Raw genomic sequence first — 24,126 nt, forward strand, 5'->3', positions numbered from 1 at the left:
GCTTAAGTGTGGTACTAAGGAGCCCTAGCAAAATAATGAATGGGAATTGGAGGGAGTGGAGATTGGTCTCCAACAATTGTCTCATGGCTGCAGGAGATACTTAAGATGAAGATACTCAGCTATTTATGACTTCTGGTGCATCAAAGTGTGGTTTATTTGTACATAATCAGGCAGCATGGTGAGTGGTTAGTGCTGAGACCTGGATTTGATTCCCACCTTGGGTTATGATGTGGAGTTTGTACATTCTCCCATTGTCTGCATAGGTTTCTTCCTCCCACTGTCTAATGACCATTCTAAATTGTCCTTTTAGGTATCCCAAGATGTGTAGGTTGGGGAAATTAGTGGGGTAAATGTGAGGGCCTGGATGTGATGCTCTTGGAGAGTCAGTGCAAACTGGATACAAATTCTGACTAGTTCCATTCATAACTTGAAGCAGGTATTTCTACATAGAACATTACAGTGCAGTACAGGCCCTTTGGTAGTAGGACTTGGACATATTGGGCTTCAGCTGGTTAGTAAAGTAACATGTGCCATACAATGGGTAAGACCAACAGTCTAACCACTTCCTTATTAATGAATCTCTGCCAGCAGCAGCCTGGGGGTGTGACCATTAACCAGAGCACCCAATGCTGCAGCTACAGCAGGGAGTCTGAACTCTGCAACATTCAACTCCAGGTTCTTCCCCAAAGCCTGTCTGCCATCTAGAAGGCACAAATCAGAAGCATAATGAAATAGTCCACTTGCCTCTGATGTATAGCCCTAACAGGATGGGCACATTTCAAGGAACCATTATCTCAGCATGTCAAACAGCAGTTTTATATTTTGATTAATCATACTTTTTCTAACATCCAGGGAATAAAGGCCAAATCTATCCAATACCATATTGGGAAATTAGTGCTGAAGTGCCTTGGGTGTCAAGGTTATAAGTGACTCAGTTAAATGGAGAAAACTGCACCAGAAGTACAGGGGAGGAGCTTGTGCATAAATCAAAGTTCAGTATTCTAGATCCAGTCTAACCTTGTATAATTTTAGCAAGACTTCCCTATTTTTAATACCTGCTGAGCTTGCATATTAATTTTGATTTACAATGAAGTACTTCTGAAATGCAGTAACTTGTAATGTAAATTATCACTTAGACCTTGTGAAAATTAATCTGATTTAAGGATAAACAGTAGCTACAGTAGAGAAATCCCCATCTTTTAAATAGTGCTCAGACCTTTTATATCCACTTGAGAGCAGACTTGACAACTCTCTCACTGAGGTCAATGTGTCACTACTGAACTAATGCCAATTATACTGGACTGTTCTCATACTGAAACAGTAGAATTTAAGCCAGTTATCAAATTCCAACAGTGAAGACATTTTTTTGACACAGTAACCACTCAGTGCAGGGTTATGTTTCAGACTTAAAACTAACTTTCCATTTAGCTACTTCAAAACTTGCACAATTTATGTTCCAGAGTTGTAAGTGCTCCCTTGCATTGGTACAAAGAAAATGCTGGTCTTCCCAGCAATTTACTCCAGATCACAAGTCACATGTGTTAAAAAGATATTTCGTGCTGTTGCAACAATGTGCATTATTCCTTTCAGTAAGACAAATGGAAGGGAAAACAGTCACAGTAAGTCAAGTGTGGGTGGCGCAGTAGCAAGTGGTTAGCACTGCTGCTTCCCAGCTCCAGGGACTTGAGTTCAATTCCTGGCTCTATCTGGAGTTTGCACATTCTCCCTGTGTCTGTGTGGGTTTCCTTTGGATTGTGGGAGGAAACCAGAGCACCTGAAGATGTGCAGGTTAGGTTGATTGGCTATGCTAAATTGCCCCTTAGTGGCCTGGGATGCATAGCTTAGACAGATTAGCAGGTAAGGCCTGAGTAGGATTGTGGTTGGTGCAGACTCGATTGGCCTCTTTCTGCATTATAAATCTTCAACTCAAAGTGGATTTAAAATTTGAATTTATTTTATTTTAAAATACAATATATTAGCAATTAATATCAAGTGGGATACTGAAAGAATTGCCATGGTCAGAAAATGATGGATGTTTGATAATTGAGAAAACCAGGGTGTGTGCAAAGGCACGTTTTGCTTCAAGGATTTGAGCCAAGTCAATTGCTTCCTTTTTAGAATATTCCTCTTGACAGTTGAGTAAACTTAAATCAAATGAACCATCTTCGACATGACAAATCAGCATTTGGATGGATCCATGCTCTGTAGAAGAGAACACAGTATCTGAAGTCAGAGTGTGTCTTGGCTGTGAATGCTTGACTCGAGAACCTGAAACAAATTACACAATGGTTACACTATCTAGTCCACGTATTCTAAACATAGTGCTTCAAATCATCCTCTCTCCTCCCAGATAATAAGACAATAATATTCCAGTGTCAAATTGCAAAATCACTTCACCATGCTACCATGATAATTTATCTATTCAACTGGATTCTTGATAGTGCAGGACTTGATCATGAGATCTTCTGGGACTCTATGGCTTTGTACCAAAGCACACAGTAGTTACCCAATGAACCAACAGCAGACTTGCCTCAAGTCTATAAACAAAGTCAAAACCACTTGGAATTTGCAGGGGGCACCTATTGCAGCTACATAAAATCCACCATTAACACATCCAACTTCTCAAAGCCCAAGGCTTCAAAAACAAACCCCGACCTCCTGCGCCAGCTGGATCTGTTGAATGGATTGTTAACTTTCACATTAATTGCTTCCTCAGCCATACAAAATTGAGATCCTAAATTTTAGTCCTAAACACTAACCCACCACACTGCAGGGATATGAACTGAGGCTTCCTCCTACATGCTAGTTTACATTGCACTAATGTTACTTTTGGAATATAAACGCAATCAGCACAGGCTCCACTACTGGAAACTGCAGCAGTTCAAGAAGGAACTTCACCTGATATTCTTTAGGCAATTAGGTATGGACAATAAATTCTGGCCAAGTCAGTGACACCCACATCTCATGATTGAATATAAAAAAATTAAGGTTCAGAGATACATGAACCACTGTGCCAATCAATCAATCTCGAGCAAAACTGCCAACCACAGGTGGTTTCATACATTCACCAGGCTGAGGGATGAAAACCGAGATATACATTGCATTAGGTGTCCAGGTCAGCTGAGAAAATGGTGGGCAACAGCTATGCAAGAACCATTACAAAGAACATTACAAACACCATCACTACCACTACAACATAGAATTAGCAAAGTGTAAAGGAAGGTCCCAAGCTCTCAGAGTAAATTTAATCTGCGTCACTGGCTGTTCAGATAATACATGCAAACATTACACATCACTGAACTTGGGCGCAGGAGAGGAGGAAATATCCCAGGGTAGATCTAGAAACTTGCTTTTCCACAAAAAGCAATTATTACTTTCATAATCACTTTCTAAAAGTAGAGATTAAAATATTTGTACAGTATTTTAAATAGTCATTAATCTTTTAACAGGTATTTCACCCATTAACTCAATAACTTTGAGAATGCATTAAGCAGCGCAGTAACAGAAGAAACAAATCCCTAAAATAATAGATAAAATCCTGATCCCTCATCTTTCTCTAGCTTCTACCCCATCTCCTGCCTTGCTCATCCTTTTCATGGTCCAAGTCCTCAATTCTAAAATTATCCTTATTTTCAAATCTCTCTATGGCACTGTTCCTTCCTCCAGACAACTCTCCAAGATATGTGCAATCCTCTAATTCCCTTGAGCATCAATTTTAACCACTCTTCCAATAGAGGCCGTGCCTTTAGCTACTGAAGCTGTAAGCACTAGAATTTCTTCCATTGACTATCAATCCCTTCTCTTTTTTAGAACAGAACCTTATAACCCACCACTCTGTCCAAGTTTTTAGTCATTTGTCCCGATATCTTTCTCATGCTTGGAGACAAAAAACGTTTTTGTTGCTAATGTTCCTGTTAGGCTTCTCATGGCATTTCACTACATTAAGGTTGTTCTTTAAATGAAAGTTGTTCCCTTTGTGAAAGAACTTCTGCCTTTTATTCAGATATGGTTATTGCTGTGACAAGGCTGCAAACTCTTGTTCAAACTTTCAAGAATACAGACAGTACTATACCTCAAGTCAAAGTGTGTATCACACATTCACTCCAATTCCAATGAAGTCCATCAGCATCCATTAATTTTTCATTTCAACAAGCATCTTCAGTCAGTGGGTCTAAATAATTCTTCTCACCATTCTCTTAGTCAGCTGGGTCCACTGTTCAGAGACAAATAAAAACTGTGAAGATTTGTGAGATATCCGTGCATCAGATGTTTATACAGAAGGGCACTCAAACAAAGATCAACACTCCATGGAAGTTAGTAAGAAAGCTTTTGATCCATCTGTGTACCAATACAGTCAGAAATTGGTACAGCACAGAAAGCCATTCAGCCCACTACATATGTATCAGCTCTTTTTTTAAAGTGCTAGCCATAACTTCTGCTCTCCTGATCGCTCACCATAGTCCTGCAGATTTCACTCTTTCCCATTTGGAAGTTTTTATTCAACCTGCTTGCAGTACCATTTCAGGCAGTGCTTTCCAGACAATATACTAGCTACTTCTGACTCATTTGCTAATTACGGAACAATGATGGCACTCGCACCTGTACTAAATAAGAGCTGATCTTGCATCATACGTCCAATTCAATAAGCCACAGAATGGGAACTGCTCAAACTCATCCTTACCGCCACTTTCTACCCACCCATCTGGGCTGGATTAATGCTGACCTTGGACCAGAAAGGTCAATGTTTAAATGTGCTGTGCATTTGGCCATCATAAACAATGTAATCTCTAACAATTGATGCTTTGTTTCAATCGTTGCAACCAATGACTTAAGAGGCTACTGTTCAAACTAATGGAAAATTAATTTATAAGTGGGAATTTGCTGTTACGTTTTGACGCAGGGGACATGGCTGCGCAAACCCTTTCTTTGGAGTGCCATTCACAACACAAATATCACTGAATTAGAAAACTGTTCACACCTGCACAGTTCAGCAAAGGGAACACTGGTTCTTTTAAAGATTCTTTCCTGCTACAAGTTAGTGGCAATGTTCATTAATAATCGTTATGGTCCACACGTGAGGCTATGTATTCAGCAGGGTAAAAAAAACCTTGAAACTTTGTACAGCTGCTAATTGTGGGGCCGTGCTGACATGAGTACAGGTGTCAGAAGCAAGTACTTGCATCATTAACAGAAGTTCCCATGCCTGAATGTGGTGATTGAACAGATTAATCCAATATACAGGAATATTCCAAAACGTCCTTCAGACAAGACCATTTTAATGGAAATCTGTTTCTGCATTTACAGGTAAGTGAATCCCTGTCCCGTGTTGACAATGGAAGCTGGTGATTAAATTGAGACTCATGCTTTGGTCTTAAAGATCTAGCAGTACCTTCACTACAGGAATTCAAACTATAAAATATTGTATTTAATCCATCAAGAAAAGACAAACTTACACACAAGTCATTAAAAATTGAAATGGCTCACTATGGCCAAGGATGGGCGAATAGCAAAAAAGGCTTTAATTGTTGATTTACACACGATTTAAAATTTCCAAAACTCATGTCATGAGAATTTTTCTGTATTGGTCGCTCTGGTTACAGAAACAGTAGAACTGTAATAACAGTTTAATTTATTCTAAAATAATTTGTGGTATTAATTCTGAATTCAGGAGCAAATCTTATCTCACCAAACAAAAATGGTTCCATTCTACAGTCTTCAGGGGCAAACTACACATGAGCACTGCAATGCATTGCACTGATGTCATTATCGGAATACACATGCAGTTAAAACTGTCATTGATATGGAGGATTAGCTATGGAAGTATTAGCCTGCTCATCCACTATGCAAATCAGCTTGACAAATGAACCAGAACAATGTTGCTCAATCCTAGAACTTTATACATATCCATCAGGCTGTGGGATGAAGATCTGCAGGACATCATTCAGTGGCCAAATCAACTGAGAAAATGGTGTGGAGCAGACATGCAAGAACTGTTACAAAGAACATTATAAACTTCATCACTGTCTCTATAAGACGACACAAACATAGAATCAGCAAAATGGAAAGGAATAGCCCAAGCTCTCAGAGTAATTTTAATGTGCGTCACTGGCTATTCAGATAATACATGCAAACATTACTCATCACTGAATTTGGGCACAGGGAGAAGAAACACCTCAAGGTAGATTTCGAAATCTACTTTTCCACAAAGAGCAATTGCACCTGAGTAATTACAATCATTTTAAAAGGAATACTGTTAATGACTATAAAACACTGTAGAAATGGTTTAATGCATTAATGGGTGGTTAATGTCTTTACCCTATTAATTGGGTTACTTCTTGAATGCATGAACCAATGTACAAAAAGAAACAAATCTCAATGTGAAAGACTTCTACCCCATCGCTCATCTTTCTCTCCCAAACTCTCATTTTCCATGAGACCCACCTTCTCATCCTTCAATCTAATGATGAACAAATTACCCCCACAATTGTGTGTTCATCTATAATTCTGTTGCTCATAAATTAACCTACCTCAAGTCCCATTCACACATCATCTATGTACATGCTGATGCACAATGTCTTCTGGTCCAACAAGGCCGCAATTTTAAAGTGACCCTTATTTTTAAATTCCTCAATGAACCAGATCCATCCTTCAGGTAGAACCTCCTCCAGACCCACAATTCTCCATGATATCGGCAGTCCTCCAATTCTGGTTTCTTCTGCATTACCAATTTTAATCACTGCTTCACTGCAGGCCATGCCTTTAGCTAACAAAGCCACTGGCTTAGGAATTCATTCCCTAAATCTCCAGGCTCTTCTTGTATATCCATTTGATTTCTAAGCACATTGCCTAGACTTCTATACTTGTACAGTCCTTTTGGTTGTTTTAAGTTGTTTCCCACTATCAGATCATTCCTTGTCTCGGCTCTTCTATTTCTCAGGCCAAGACCATGTTGACTGACATCTTACTGATATACCTTCATCAATTTTTGCTTTTAAGTCGCTCATTACAACTACCATTGGGCTTAATAAATTTTAATCGCTCCTTCGTGGAATCCTTAAGTGCTGTAATTTCTTCCCTGAACCTCACCATCGATCCCTTCTATTACACAGAACCTTAAAACCTAATCTGTTCAAACTTTAGTCATTTGTTCCAATATCTCTCTGTTGCTTTTACTGACAACGTCGTTAGGCATCTCATGGCATTTTGCTATATGAAGTTGCTTTATAAATTCAAGATTTCTCTTTATGAAGGAACTCATGTCCTTTATTCTGGCATGTTATCACTGTGACAAGACTGCAAACTGTTGTTCTAACTTCAAGAATACATACAGTATGGTACCTCATATACAGCGTATGTTAATTTCCATTATCCAATTTTTTCAAATGAGCATCTTCAGACAGTGGGTCATTCCTTTCACCAGTGTCTCAATAATCAGCAGCATCCACTATTCAGAGACAAATAAAAACAGCGAAGGTTACCGAGACATCCATGAATCAGATGTTTGTACCAAAAGGCACTCAATAAACATCAACATCCCATGGAAATTAGTAAGAAAACTTCTGATTGATTGTGCATCAGCCAGAGATTAGTTGAGCATTGCAGTACACTACACAAGTATCAGCTTTTTTTTTATATAAAGTGGTCATCATTACTTCTGCTCTCCTAATCTCACTAATTCTGCAGATTTCTCTTTCCCATTTGAAAGTTATTCAATCTGCTTCCACCACCATTTCAGGCAGTGCATTCCAGATAATTTGCTGCATACATATTTTCTCCTTGTGTTTCTCTTTCATCATTTGCTAATTGTTGAACAATAATAGCGCACTCACCTTCTACTAAATGACAACTGATCTCGTGTCATGTGTCCAATTCCAGAATGAGGATTGTTAAAACTCATTATCCTTACTGCCAATTTCTACCCATCCATCTGGGCTGGATTGAATGCAGGTCCCAAAATGGCATGGTCAATGTTTAAATGCAATGCGTACTTGCCCAAATTAAACAGTGTTCTGACATGCTACATGAAGCACAGACAAACAACACCTCATGTTGCAGACATTGCCATGCAGTTGATATGCTACTAATTACTTTGGGAAAGAAAAGTGACTTGTAGGCAAACAGTTTGTTATTTTCAATAAAAAATTCTTGATTTTATGGAATTCATTGGGAGCCAGTGTTCCAGCCTTGGTGTAGAACTCAAATTTAGATGATGGATACAGACAAGAGGAGAAACCAAAAAGTGCCAATGCTGCCAGTCCAGATCCAAATTGCTGACTTTTCCCCTCAAGAGTAAAAAGGACAATAAAAACTGAAACTTGAACTTAATTCCAGAAATGTCAAGTTAACAAAAAGACCGTAGAAATCCTTAAGCCCTCCCTGTTACAGCATTATTAGACATTCACATTTCTGGCATTTTAAATATTTTTACTATTCAGGATATGACATATGGGGAGATACCACTGGAAGGAAGTATTCAAAATTCTCATCTTCTCATTGTCCAGTTATCAGTGCAATCATTAACTGTTGATGCATCATTTCAACTGGATAGGTTCAGTGAACTTGTGAACTTCCTCACAACCAAACACCAATGGATTTACCAGATAGCATTGTTCAAATTAAAGGAAGATGAATTCATAAGTGGGAATTTGTTCAGCTGGATTTCGACACAGGGGAGAAGGTTGTGCAAAACTTGTCTTTGGAGTGCCGTTCGCAACTCATATCCCAGCATTAGGTAGTTGTTCCCACTTGCTAATACCCGTTGTCAGTCAATCTTGTGAGGCTACGTGTTCAGCAGTGTGAAAGGACATGTGGAATATTTCTTCCTTTGTCCAGTTGTCAGTTGTGTGGCTGTGCTGACAATGTGAACGAGCATAGATATCAGAAATAGGTACTTGCATTATTATCCCAAGTCGCACTAACCAAAAAATGAAATGATCATATTCACAAAATGTACAGGAATATTTCATAAACATCTTCAACAAAACCATCTGACTGGTAATGTGTCCTGCATTTACACATCTGATTAAAGAACTATTAACAGCTGTATTAAGCCCTGCCCCCAACAGGTGAACAATAGAGATGTCAAACTTTGGCCTTCAGTACAGGAATTTAAACAATTATAAATAATGTAATTCATCAAGACAAACCAATGCAAACAAAATTTATATCGTACACCATGTCATGTTAGATCAAAACAGATCAACTTCATCTAGGGAAGGGAAGCAACAAAAAGTGGATTCTGTTGTGGGTTTACACAACATGTACAATAAGGCTTTAAAGCCTTTAAGACACAGCCAGTGACTTTCGGCTACTTCCCCCACTCTCTCAAGTTTGGGGCCCTAATGGCCTTATATTTCTTGCCTGCAGCCTTTTCCTCTGCTGCCAAACACCCTGTCACAGGATAAAGACAGAAAATGCTGGAGAATCTCAACAAGTCTAACAGCATCTGTGGAGAGGAAATTGAGCCAACGTTTTGAGTCTGGACGACCCTTTATCATCATGCTGGCTTTGTTCCCTCTCCACAGATGCTATAAGATTTGCTGAGATTTTCCAGCATTTTCTGTTTTCTTCCTCAAATTCCAGCATCTGCAGTAGACACGCGTGCACGCGCACACACACAGATTGACCGATGAACTGAGCTGGGTGACTTCTCGGGGCTTTCTGATGTCCCACCCCTGTTGCCAGGTAGAAGTAATGTAACAAAGTAATTGAACATCCTATACTTTAAAATGTTACAACTTCCACAGGTGCTAGGCCACAAACTACAAAAGGAAGAAGAAAAAATTCATGCCACATCACGAAATGAATGTATAGCCTTATAACCACTGTGCAAACCAACTTCACAAATGAATCAGTGACAAGAACTCAACCTCAGGTACGTTTCATATATTCAACAGACTGCAGGGTGAAAATCAAGCAAGACTGCCTGCATATTACAGTTGTCTGATGAAGCAAGCTGAAAAAAGGTTTATAAAGAGCACTATAAACACGTTTGCTGGCCCAATTAAATGCCAGGTATGTACAATCAGCAAAATTTAAGGAAGGTCCCAAGCTCTCAGAACTTTAATGCTCATCACCAGATGTTCAGATAATACATGCAATCAGCCATCACTGAACCTGGGACAGGGAGACAGAGGGGAAAGGAAAACAGGGTACATGCCAGGACAAATTTTGAAAACTAGTTTTAGACAAAGACACAGTCATACTGTTATATTCATTCTCTTAAAACAAATCCAGTAATCTTTGTGACATATTTTAATAGTAACCAGTTAATGCAGCTAATCATTTGGTTGAATAACTTAACAAATTGCAAAAATTAATGTACTAATTGAGGACTAAAATCCTATGATGTAGTTTACATGAAATAATATCTGCTGTTTATCCTGGGAGTTTACTGCTGTGACAACATTGCAAACTTTTTTCAAAGTTTCAATACAGACAGAATTGTACCTTTGGTTGCTCCTTTGACATTAATGGGTTCCATTATCATCCTTTTATTCTTCATTCAAACATCTGTGCACAACAGGCACAAAAAACTCATCCCAAGCCATCTGGTAATTATATTGACACGATGCACTGTTCAAACACAAAAGAAATTAAGAGTTACTGAAACACTCATTGAATTAATCTGACTGTTGGGCTATAAAGATTGCAGTCAGTGAAGCCACTCCTTTCATCAAACACTCATAGAACATTACTGAGGAAGGTATTGATCCAACTGTGCATGAACCCAATGGCAATCGGACATAACAAAAATTACAGAATCATACAGGATACATTAAAGCCATTCAGCCCTTTACATCCAGAGTCTATTTCAAAGAACTATCCAATTAGCCTTCTTCTGCTGATCTTCCAGTACAGCTATGTAAATTTTCCCCAATTGATAATTATTGAACCAACTTGCACCATTACTTCAGGCAGTGCATTCCTGATCCTAACAAGCTCCTGCATATAATTTGTTCCCCTCGGGTTTTTCTGCCAATTGCCCTCAGTAAAACCAATCATCCTCAGTCGCTGTGCTATGGTTAGCTCGAGTGGTGCTTCCAAATGGCACCCAAAGGGAGCAGATCTTGTGCCGTTTGCCCAAGTCCATTCACCACTCATGGAGACTACCTATTGCTCTCAGTGTGGTCTGGATTGAAAGCAGGCCTCAAAATGGCGAGATCAGCACTTAGACTCATTATGCAACCCAGTTCCCCATCTTAAATACTACACTGATACGGTTCATGAAGCACCTCCGTTCACCTGATGTTGCAGACGTCTCCATGCACTCGGCATACAATTACATTGAGCAACTATTACATATAGGCAAATAGGGATGTTACTTTATCACAGGAAGATACCATCCAACACCTTTTCAACACACAGGCAGTGACCTTCAGCACCCTTCCTCACTGTCCCAGTTGTGGAGCCCTAAATGCCTTATGTTTCTTGCCTGCAGTCTTTTCCTCTGCTGCCAAATACCCAGTAACAGGACAAAAACAGAAAATGCTGGAGAATCTCAACAGGTCTAATAGCATCTGTGGAGAGACAATAGAGCCAACATTTGAAGTGTGGATGACAACAAAGGGTCATCCCGAGTTGAAACTTTGGCTCCATTCTCTATCAAACCTGCTGAGATTTTCCAGTATTTACTGTTTTTAATTTCAGATCCCAGCAGTCACAGTATTTTGCTTGTAACCCAGTCACATGGGTTTTCTTGAGCCCCAACTGCACCAAAGTATCAATGACTCCCAAGGCTTCTTCTGAGTTCAAATGCTGTCAGCAGCATGGGACCAGCAAACAGCTCCCAGGGCATCTTCTCAGCCTCAGCTGCAGACAGCTACTAAATAGCTCTCGGGGTTTCACTGTCACTGGACCACCCCTCCCCTCCCCCACAACCCAGCTCAGTTCCTCAGAGCTAACAGCAGTTCTTCGGTTTCAAAGTTTCCTGAGTCACTCAGAGATAAAAACGGATTGACCACTGAACTGATCTGGGTGACTTTTCAGAGCATTAATGTCCCACCCTTGTTGCTAGATAGAAATAATGTAAAAAAGGTATTGGAACATCCTGTACCCCAAGTGTTGCAATCTCCACAAGTTAGAGCCTACAAAGTACAAAGGAAGAATAACAAAAAAATGACAGGTTGAGATGAATGAGTAGCCTGTATACCCACTGTGCAAATCAACTTCACAAATGAGCCAGTGACAGAACTCAACCCCAGGTACGTTTCACACATTCAACGGGCTGCAGGATGAAAACTAATATGCAGCAAGACCTCCTGCATATTACAGTTGTCTGGTGAAGCAAGCTAGAAAACAGTGAATTATGAGAGCATTATAAACATGTTGTTGGCCCAGTTAAACACCAGGTACAGACATTCAGCAAAATTTACGGTCCCAAGTTCTCAGAACTTTAATGCTCATCACCAGTTGTTCAGATAATACATGCAAACATCCATCACTGAACCTGAGACAGGGAGAGGGAGGAGAAAGGAAAAACAGGGTATATCCCAGGACAAATTTTGAAATCTAGTTTTACACAGACACAGTTATGCTGTTCATTCTCTTAAAAAAAACTCAGTTTTGTGCCACATTTTAAGTCAGTAACCAGTTAATACAGATGATCTATTAATTAAATAACTTTACAAATGCAATATCTAGTGTAATAACTAAAGAACTAAAACCCTATGAAATGGTTTACAGCAAATATCTGCCATTTATTCTGGGAGGCTATTGCTTTGACAAAATTGCAAACTATGTACAGAGTTTCAATACAGACAGAATTGTACCTCAAGCTGCGCCTTTGATATTCGTGGGTTGTATTATCATCCCTCAATTCTTCATTTAAACATCCGCACACCACGGGGGCAAAAAACTCATCCCAACTAGTCTGGTAATTATACTGACACGAAGCACTATTCAGACACAAAAGAAATTAAGAGTTACTGAAACATCACTGGTTTAGTCTGATTGTTGGGCTATAAAGGTTGCTGTCAGTGAAGCCATTCCTTTCATCAAACACCCACAGAACATTATTGAGGAAGGTTTTGATCCAATTGTGCACCAACCCAATGTCAACCTGACATGATAAAATTAGAATCATACAGGATACATTAAAGCCATTCAGGGCTTTACATCCAGAGTCTATTCCAAAAAGACTATTCAATTAGCCTTATTCTCCTGATCTTCCAGTACAGCTATGTAGATGTTCCCCTTTCAAGTACTAATCCAATCCCCAACTGATAATTGTTGAACCAGCTTCCACCATTACTTCAGGCAGTGCATTCCTGATCCTAACAAGCTCCTGCATATGATCTGTTACCCTCAGGTCACCTCAGGTTCTTCTGCCAATTGCCTTCAATAGTGCATCCTCTGTTGCTGTGCTGTGCATCGAGTGATGTCTCCAAATGAGAGGGAGCAGATCTTATGTCACTTGCCTAAGTCCATTCACCACTGAATGGAGATTACCCATTGCTCTGTGTGGTCTGAATTGAAAGCAGGCCTCAAAACAGCAAGATCAGCACTTAGACTCATTCATTGAGCAATCCAGTTCCCCACCATAAATAATATGCTGACGTGGTTCATGAAGCACCTCCATACACCTTATTTTGCAGACATCTCCATGCACTTGGCATACAATTACATGTAGGCAAATATGGATGTTACTTTGACACAGGAAAATACCATCCATCAATCTTTAAGGTTAATCAGAGATCAGCTAGTCAAATCTAGTTGAGGGCAGGGAAAAGGGAGCCACAGAATTTGGGTCCCATTGTGGGTTCGACAAGTACAATAAAACGCAATATAAAATTTGAAAAATTAATTTCAATTGGACCTCTAAAACCAACTAGGAGGAAAGCTTTCTCTATTGGTGGCTGTTTACAGGAAGTATAAACACAAGTATCAATTCACTTTTCTTCACACCAGCTGAAAGAATGAATCTGTGGTGCAAATTCTGGATTCAGAACCCAATAAAATCTCATTTGAGTTTACATTAACCGTCTCTGATACTGTGGTCTAAATGCGGACATATAGTCGATTCACCCACTGTGCAAATCAACTTCACAAATGAGCCAGTGACACAGCTCAGATATTCAGCTGACTGTAGAACGACCAAGAGCCACAGGGCATTCTAGTTACCTGCTCAAGTAAGCGGTATGGACAGATAATCAAGAGTGATGAGAATTTCATAAACATCATTACTATTATAATGATGGGTACATACAATCAGCAAATCATAGGGAAAGATCCCAAGCTCTCAATAACCTTTTAATGTTCGTCACTGGCTGTTCAGATAATACATGCAAACATTATTCAGCACTGAACTTGAGCATAGAGAGAGAGAAGCAGGAAAGCATAGATATACATTCTTTTTCTAAACGAAGCATTTAACACGGTCATGAAACAGGTATTTAATGCATTTAACCTGTTTATTGGAAAACTTGAGTTTAACCAGTGCACTAATGGAGGAACTAAAGGGCAATGTGTCAGCTACGTGAAATAACTTCTGCTATTTATTCTGACAAGTTACCGCTTCAACAAAATTTCAAACTGTTGTTCAAAGATTAAACGCGCAGGATTGCACCTCAAGTCACTGTGCCTTGAAACTTTTTCCCACCAATCCCTAATAACACCACCATGGAGCAATATGCAAACCCATTTAGAAAGGCCATTCACAATTTAAACATCCCTACTTTAAAAAAATACTGTGCCCATAACATAATTAACCAACAAGGAAACTGGTCCATTTAGGAGTCCTTCTGGCTCTGATTTGATGGTACATCTAATACCTCCAATAATCAACTCTTTATAATTCCTTTACTTATAAGCTGTTGGTTGTGTGGCTGTGCTGACAACGTGGGTGAGCACAGTTAGAAGTCTCACAACACCATGTTAAAGTCCAACAAAGTTTATTTGGTAGCAAAAACCATTAGCTTTCAGAGCGCTGCTCCTTCATCAGGTAAATGGGAGTTCTGTTCAGAAGCAGGGCATGTAAAGACACAAACTCAATTTACAAAATAATGGATGAAATGAGAGTCTTTACAGGTAATCAAGAACAAAGAAAATTACAGCACAGGAACAGGTCCTTGGGCCCTCCAAGCCTGCACCGACCATGCTGTCCCACTTGTCGCTTCTCAGCCTTTGGCTAAGATCAAGTGTAGTATTGACATGGTGCGCTTGGCTGAAGTCATTAGGTTACATTTCAGCTTCACTTAAAGCAATTTTTTAAAGCAGCATCTTGGCCTTTTGGCTAAGATGCAAATGAGACCAAGCCTTGGAGGAGGAATTATGCCTACTCCAATCGGCTTGGATCATGTAGATCAAGCCCAAGACAGAAGGTGAGAGCCCTCTCTTGTCAGCTTGGATTGGGAATGTCGCAACTTGCTGAGACTCTGAATTGGACTTGATTGGATTGAATTGGAATAAAAACAAAAAAAAAACCCTACCCTTCCAGAAACCATATCCTTCTATTCCCATCTCATTCTTACTTATCAAGATGCCCCTTAAAAGTCACTACCATATCCGCTTCCACTACCTCCCCCGGCAACGAGTTTCAGGCACTCACCACTCTAAAAAACCTGCCTTGTACAGCTCTTTTAAAACTTGCCTCTGGCACCTTAAACTTATGCCCCCTAGTAACTGACTCTTCCACTCTGGAAAAAAGCTTCTGACTATCCACTCTTCCATGCCTCTCAATCTTGTAGACTTCTATCCAGTCTCCCCTCAACTTCCATCACTCCAGGGAGAACAAACCAAGTTTCTCCAACCTCTTCTCAAACCTAATGCCCTCCATACCAGGCAACATCCTGGTAAATCTTTTCTGTATCCTCTCAAAAGCCTCCACATCCTTCTAATAGTGTGGCAACCAGAATTGAACAGTATATTCCAAGTACGGCCTAACTACGGTTCTATAAAGCAGCAGCACGACTTGCCAATTTTTAAACTCAATACCCTGACCGATAAGGTGAGCGTGACATGTGCCTACTTGCCTACCTTCTCCACCTGCATTGCCACTTTCAGTGATCTATGTACCTGTACACCCAGATCCCTTTGTCTATCAATACTCTTAAGGGTTCTGCCATTTACTGTATATTTTCTCTCTGTATTAGACCTTCCAAGATGCATTACTCACATTTGTCTGGATTAAATTCCATTTGCCATCTCTCCGCCCAAGTCTCCAACTGATCAATATCCTGCTGTATTCTGATGGTCCTCATTACTACCCACAAATCCACCAACCTTTGTGTCCTCTGCAAGCTTATTAATCAATCCAATTACATTTTCCTCCAAATCATTTATATACATTAGAAACAGCAAAGGGCCCAACACCGACCCAAGGAACGCCACTAGTCACAACCCTCCATTCAGAAACGCACCCTTCCACAACTACCCACTGTCTTCTTTGACCAAGTCAGTTTTGTATCCACCGTGCCAGCTCACCTCTGATCCCATGCGATTTCACCTTCTGCACCAGTCTGCCATGAGGGCCTTACTGAAGTCCATGTAGACAATCATCTTTGTCATTTCCCTCGAAAAACTCAATCAAGTTCATGAGACACGACCTCCCCTTCACAAAACCATATTGCCTCTCACTAATACATCCACTTATTTCCAAGTGGGAATAAATTCTGTCTCGAAGAATCCTCTCCAATAATTTCCCCACCACTGACGTAATTACCTGGATTATTCTTGCTACCCTTCTTAAGCAAAGCAACAACATTGTGGCCACTCACATTGACTGTACCTTCAAGACTTGATTACCTGTAAAGACTCACATTCCAACAATTATTTTGTAAATTAAATTTGTGTCTTTGTATGCTCTGTTTGTGAGCAGAACTTCCACTCACCAGACAAAGGAACAGTGCTCCAAAGGCTAGCAGCTTTTGCTACCAAATAAATCTGTTGGACCGTAACATGGTGTTGAGATACTTCTTACTTGTTTACCCCAGTCCAACGCCAGCATCACCACATCATAATGTAAGCACAGGTAAGAAACATAGTACTTGCATCATTACCAGAACATCCACTGTTTAAATGTGGTGATCAGTGAACAGATTTAACAAACGTATAAGAATAAATTCTCAAAACAAAGACTTTACTGTCCTTCATAGGCCATTCCAATTCATTGTGTTACACATTACTCATCACAGAAACTGAAGGATGAGGGCATTTAAATTATGCTACTAGAAACAGCCACAGGATGGATTCTCTCATTAGATAAAAATTGACCATTACTTGAAAAAAATTCACTAATTTAGTTATGTTGTGATTGCATCTGCTGCTTAGTATGAAATTCTAAACTCAGACACAATGTACGCCTCAAATGAATCTCTCCATGGACTCTACACACCTCAAACGCCACATTAAGCAGAAACTGAAGGCATTTTTAGTCTTGGGCATTTCAATAAAGGTTAGCACCTCAGTATTGCCCATTCTTGGAAGTTGTCCTCAGCATACACTCCCTATTAACAGGAACAAAAGGACATGAAAGTTAAATTAGCCTATTATCTTTCATTAGAAAGGAACACCACTTGGTACATCTTTTGCATACCAAAAAAAACTAACTCAAATTAACTTAGGGACTAACTAAAAAGGGGCAGTTCTCCAAAAGGAGGGGGAACAGCCTGAACAAAACAAAGTCAAAAGGAAACTTAAAACATTAAATAAAAAGATGATTATGGGGTCTATAATGCACCCCAGCCCCTGTGGTGCTCAACGGGCAGAGAAGGCATCAACTGTGCCCATGAACACTGTATGATCTCTCTCCAAGGACACCTGGCCGCAAATATAGCTGTGGTAGAGGGGCAGTCAGGATGGACGACCCCAATCGCCCGCTGCCTGGACCTATTGATGGCGCACCTCGTCAGACCCATGAACAGGTTCACAAGGAGGTTGCCATCCTGATCTGCCCCTCTCCGCACGAGGTGTCCGTAGATCAGCAGTGTGGAACTGAAGTGCAAACAAAACATCAGTAAAAGGTTTTTCAGATTAACAAAAAAGGGTGTGCAATCTAAAACACAAAACAGACACGGCCCACGGACTCCACAAGGCCACAGAAGGGGCAAGCTTGGGAGCCCGTGAACCTAAAGAATCCACAGTTGTACGGCACTGCTGCGTGCAGCACCCTCTACCTCAGGTCCCCAAGATAATTAGGGGAGATCCCTTCATAGAGGGACCTCCACTGGGGACTTTCGCCACCTGGCAGCAACAACGCCTGCCAAGGTGTACCCGGGCACAAGCAAGGATGCAGTAGTGAAAGGTGTGCAGCAGCAGCCCATTCAGGAAACACCTCCATGTGGTGAAAAAGGGCATGGAGGACATTTGTGAGGCAGCACATGTTGCAGGGCACCTGACCAGGGGTCTGTTCTTTGGGCCAATATGAAATTCTGTCTGAGCAGGGGAACACTCAGGCCTGCACCGTCTCAAGACCACATGTGCAACCTGGAGCTTAAGAATCAACCACACTGGTGTGGAATGGGAGTCACATTGCAACTAGAAAAGGTTAATGACAACAGGTAAGGGCACTAGTAAATGGACACAATTATGTTCATTCTTGTTGACAAACTTATTTTCAAATTAAAGTTAAATATTAAATTCCCAACCCACTGCAACATTATTAGTCCAGGCTGCCAAACGACCAGTCCAGAAACATAAAATCCTGGGTCCGGTGGAGGTTATCAAAAATTAACCGGTGCTCTTTACGGTTCATTGCTGCTCCAGAGGGACAGCTGATGAATGACTACACCCTAAAAACACCTGCCAACACAGCTGTTTAAAGCTGACACTTACGGTAACGTTGTTAATGGAAGGATACCAAAGGTATTAAACACTTCTACTTACAATTAACAGAAGTCCTCAGACTGTAAAACAAAATCTCAAGCTGAGTTAATGCTCATCACTAGCTGTTAAGATAACACATGTTAAATAGCACTCACCACAAGTAGGGGAATAGAAAGTCATCATTCCAGGGATGAGATTTAAAACCCAGCAAAAAAAATTAAAATTAAGATTCAAAAAATCCTTTGTGCAATAGCCCTAACCGGAGTTGAGGGGATTGAGCTATGAGGAGAGGCTGAATAAACTAGGCTTGTACTCGTTAGAGTTTAGAAGAATGAGGGGAGATCTCATTGAGACGTATAAGATGATGAATGGGATGGATAGGATAGAGGTGGAGAGACTCTTCCCGCTCAAAAAAGACAGTAGGACTAGGGGGCACTGCCTCAAGATAAGGGGGAGGCGGTTTAGAACGGAGTTGAGGAGGAACTTCTTCACTCAAAGGGTGGTGAATCTCTGGAATTCTCTGCCCGTTGAAGTGGTGGAGGCTGCCTCGCTAAATATTTTTAAGAAGCGGGTTGATGGGTTCTTGATAAGAGAGGGGATTAAGGGTTATGGGGAGAGGGCGGGAAAGTGGAACTGAGCCACGACAGATCAGCCATGATCTTATTGAATGGCGGGGTAGGCTCGAAGGGCTAGATGGCCTACTCCTGCTCCTATTTCTTATGTTCTTATGTAATTTATCTGTCAAGAGCAATTTAACAGGTATTCTGAAACATTTCACCAATATCAGACATTCAGTCCTACAATGTTATGCAATTCAAAAAACTATAGTTATTTTGACAGTGCTCTCTTTAAAATTTGAAAACTTCACCTTAAAACAAGTTCCAAGGATACAGATAGCATTATATCTTAATTCAACGTGTCTCTCTCCTCACTGCTGAAACAACAGTAATTGTGACGGTCCATTAATTCATGTCATTCAAGCATCTTCATCACATTCACAAGATGGGATTAAGTAACTCTCCTTGACCAGTCTTTCAATGAGGCCAACGTGGTTGCACTGTTCAGAGACAAAGACATTAAATGTTAACGAGACCTCAAAGTTTAGGCTAGGAGGCTCACTACAACATCAAACATTCCTGGAAAGTTACTGAGGACAGGTCTGATCCATCTCTACATCAACAAAATTGTCATTATTTACACATCATAAATAGTATGGTAACATGGAGCACGGCTTGCACTCCGAAACCACACATCTCAAAACACCTCAAACTCTTTTGAAAAGCAGTGACTTTTTTGAAGATGAACAGGGCTGCCAATTTGACACAAGATGTCACAAACACCCATGAGGTGAGTGGCTAGTGAAGTGTTCAAATTCTACCTGTCGATAGCGATTGTTGTTAACCAGTAGGTTAACACTCAGTTCTTTGAATAACGTCATAAGATTTTTAACGTCCACTTGAGTGGCTAGAATAATTGCTCTAAAGTAAATGACAATCTCCCTTTAAATATATTTGATGCACTCAATCCTAAAGCTGTATATTCAACATGACAACAGTTAAAAGAAACCCAACTATGTTTTTGCCAATTTGTACTTCCTTCAGTGAAGTAACAAAATAGCATTAAATTATGAGCTTTGATAATGTTTCCACTGGCAAGTCATCATCAAGAGGGAGATGTGGGGAATTTCTATAGGCAGAACATTAAAAACGTGATATACTCTTATTAGAAATGGCAGTAGTATACAAAATCCATAATCATTTTCAAATAACAAATGCATCCCATTCAATTAATGTTTTGTGTGAAGGCAGGTCCTTGGCTTAATATTGGCTGATGCTTCACCCTGAGTCATTTTTCCTCGCAGTTATCAGTGGCGGTTTGTTACTGCCTTCCACTTTCAAAGCAGCAAAACAGTTAGGTCCCAATTCTATCTGAATCAAAACCAGAATTGTAGACAGAATCATGGAAACCCAACAGCGCAGAAAAAGGTCATTTGGCCCGTCCAGTCCACACTGACCACAATCCCACCCTACTCCCTTATCCTTACATATTTACCCACTAATCCCTCTAATCCACACCACCTCAGGACACTAAGGGACAGTTTTAGCTTGGCCAATCAACCTAACCCACACATCTTTGGACTATGGCAGGAAACAAGAGCACCCGGAGGAAACTCACACAGACACGAGGAGAATGTGCAAACTCCACACAGACAGTGACCTGAGCCATGAATCGAACTCAGGGGCTGTGAAGCAGCCGCCCGGAATGCAATGTTGGTGCCATTCTGAACCACACCCCGCCTAACCGAGTGATTGCCCGCTTCCGAAAAGGTGCGTAAAATTCTTTACTAACCACGTGTAACCTACTTACAACAGTTACTGCTCATTTGGAAAAGAAAGGGTCCCTTGTCTTCAGAATAATGACTGTAATGCTCTTCACTGGCTGTTCTGATAATAAGTGCCGACAATTAATCTCAGAAGCAGAAAATTTAAAAGTTGTTTCAAGATGTCAAACGGTCTTCAATAAAGTTCCAGCGAGTTTTACCCAAATCAAACTTTAAAATTAGAAAAGTATTTTTCCCAATACATTCATCCATTCTTGCAAATTCATACTTTTTCTGTGATCCCTAAACATTAATTTCCAGCCATTCCTCTAAACTTCACTCACTCCACGTGGCCGGCCACCATCCCCCCTCAAAGAGAAGTTTCAACACTCTTTGATCAGGATTACTTCCTGAAATCTTCATTCCCCTGATTATTTCCCACCTCCAGTAAAACATGGCCTCATTACAGACTCGAGTCCAGGAACCTGCACACGGCCGCAGGCCAGCGAGCAGGAAGGAGAGCGGCCTGCCTCACCTCAGTCTGTAGGCCCGACACATCTCCCGCCCTGCTCGCCAGGAAAGGATCCAGCAGCCTCAGCCGCTGCCAACCCCCACAACCATAACCATAACCATCTGCCGAGCCGAGCCGAGCCGAGCCGAGCTCCAGATGACTCCGGACACACCGGCGGCCGCCATTCCCTGCCTCTCCAGCCTCACCCGCTCTCTCCCTCCACCGCCATGCTGCCATCTCCCTGACGATCCGTGTCCGCGCGTGCGCCAAGGAACGCAATGTCCTCTGGGAGGAGCTGCTGATGCTCCACCTCAATGGGTTTAAGAATTAGAATTTATCTATCAACAAGGGAGCAGAACTGAGAACAGATCTTTCCAAGTTTGCCTGTCCTGTCAAATTGAAGCAGCAGAAGACAACATTTCTAGAAACTGAGTGACATTGGTGCTGCAGAATGTCACTGGTGCTTAGTAAAGGCTTGTGAATCAAAAATGTCCCATGGATTGCAGCCTGGAAACCTGTTTTGTATTCATACAGGTTTATTCTCTTTCTGTTCTTTTCTCTCTCTGCTGTTGCTCAGCTGGTGGCACCCTCACGTCTGAAAAGATTGGAGATTCATGGTTCATACTACAGGACGTGGGCAAAAAAAAGCACTAACACTACAGTGAGGGAGTGCTGCACTGTCAGAGGTGCCATTATTCAGATGAGTGATTAAACCAAGGACCTATCTGCCAACTTAGTAGATGTAAAAAATCTCATGGCACTAGTTTGCAGAAGAACCAGGTCATCTGGCCAATATTTACTTCCCAAATCAGTATCACACAAAACAGATTGCCTGGTCTTTATCTCATTGCTGTTTGTGGGAGCTTTCAGTGTGCAAATTAGCTACAAAGTTCCTTCACTGCAATAAGGACTACACAGCATTGACTGCAAATTGCTTTGTAATAGTCTCTGGTCATGAAATGTGTTATTTAAATATAAGACATTGTTTTCTTTCCCTCTGTTCCTGCCCCTCAATGCCTTACAGCTTCTTCCCCTTCACTCAGTCTTCCTGGTGTCAGTTAATATTGCAATGTTTACACAGATAGCAGCAGCGCCCTGAGATATAGAGTGGAGAATTCCACTTAAGATCTAGACTTATTTCTGTTCTTTAATGGATGAGGGCTTTGTTGGCAGGGCCAGTATTTGTTGCTCAGGGTGGCACTGCAAGTCTGGCATTGCCCAAGCATCAGACCCCTTGCCCTCATACTCCTCAGGGGACCTCAATGGCCTCCAGTTACACCAGCAAGGCCAAGTGGACTGCTCCCCATTCATGGGAAGCATGTCTATTCATCACTGCCGAGAACCTTTCCCAGCGATGTTATAAAGCGAGGGGGATTGAATATAAAAGTAGGGAGGTCTTGCTGCAGCTGTATAGGGCACTGGTGAGGCCGCAGCAGGAGTACTGTGTGCAGTTTTGGTCGCCGTACTTACGCAAGGATATTTTGGCCTTGGAGGGAGTGCAGAGGAGGTTTACTAGGCTGATACCGGAATTGAGGGGGTTGAGCTATGAGGAGAGGCTGAATAAACTAGGCTTGTACTCGTTAGAGTTTAGAAGAATGAGGGGAGATCTCATTGAGACATATAAGATGATGAATGGGATGGATAGGATAGAGGTGGAGAGACTCTTCCTGCTCAGAAAGGACAGTAGGACTAGGGGGCACAGCCTCAAGATAAAGGGGGGGCGGTTTAGAACGGAGTTGAGGAGGAACTTCTTCACTCAAAGGGTGGTGAATCTCTGCCCGTTGAGGTGGTGGAGGCTGCCTCGCTAAATATTTTTAAGACGCGGGTTGATGGGTTTTTGATAAGCGAGGGGATTAAGGGTTATGGGGAGAGGGCGGGAATGTGGAACTGAGCCACGACAGATCAGCCATGATCTTATTGAATGGCAGGGCAGGCTCGAAGGGCTGGATGGCCTACTCCTGCTCCTATTTCTTATGTTCTTATGTTCTTATATAAAGGCTAGTGGGCCTGGTCAGTTGAGCGTCAGGCCTGCCAATGACATTGAAATGCTTCTTTAAATAAATTTCAATAAATTAACCTGCCTCTCACTCATTTCTAGTGAGATACTGACGGCCCTGGAAAACCTATTGTCGTAAAATGGCACCGGTTGGGAAACCGGCACCAATCATACTAATCATGTTTAGCCGCACTTTATGACTGTGTTGTGCCGGAAAACGGGCACAACACAATAGTAAAATCCTGGTCTTGGTTTCTGCTGTCAGTTACTTAAATCAGTAATTGCCTGAAAACATAAAATTAATCTGGATTTTCAATTTCCTTTGCCGTACCAAGTAATACAAATATATGATCCTGAAGACACAAAACCTTCCAATTTCTCTGCCAATGTTCAGGAACACTGTAGCAAGAGAACACCCCACTTACATTTAAATTACAATTACCTGTAAGAATCATCAAATTAATTTTTGTGATTGCAGACAGACCATTTTCTCTTTTTGAAATCACCTCCCTCCAAACCCCCAAACTCGCTTACTTT

At 41.1% G+C, this 24,126-nt stretch overlaps 1 long non-coding RNA gene and 1 other non-coding gene across 6 annotated transcripts; one reads left to right on the forward strand and one right to left on the reverse strand.

Annotated features, from left to right (window-relative positions):
- Positions 1–1,932: 1,932 nt before the first annotated feature.
- On the reverse strand, positions 1,933–21,847 carry LOC145342046 (uncharacterized). Of its 5 annotated transcripts, none has more exons than XR_013886494.1 (8): positions 21,800–21,847; positions 19,631–19,819; positions 17,333–17,444; positions 12,771–12,896; positions 10,450–10,575; positions 7,339–7,444; positions 4,073–4,213; positions 1,933–2,202 (listed from the first exon to the last, which is right to left on the reverse strand). It is a non-coding gene; the product is annotated as an uncharacterized LOC145342046 (long non-coding RNA). The 5 variants fall into 5 exon arrangements; XR_013886498.1 differs by having other exon boundaries at positions 1,933–2,268; XR_013886497.1 differs by having other exon boundaries at positions 4,073–4,234.
- LOC145342791 (U2 spliceosomal RNA) lies at positions 15,109–15,306 on the forward strand. Its single transcript, XR_013886638.1, has one exon. It is a non-coding gene; the product is annotated as a U2 spliceosomal RNA (small nuclear RNA).
- Positions 21,848–24,126: the final 2,279 nt, after the last annotated feature.

This window comes from Carcharhinus amblyrhynchos, chromosome 4, assembly GCF_965287045.1.
Source record: "Carcharhinus amblyrhynchos chromosome 4, sCarAmb.v2.hapA, whole genome shotgun sequence".
Taxonomy (NCBI): domain Eukaryota; kingdom Metazoa; phylum Chordata; class Chondrichthyes; order Carcharhiniformes; family Carcharhinidae; genus Carcharhinus; species Carcharhinus amblyrhynchos.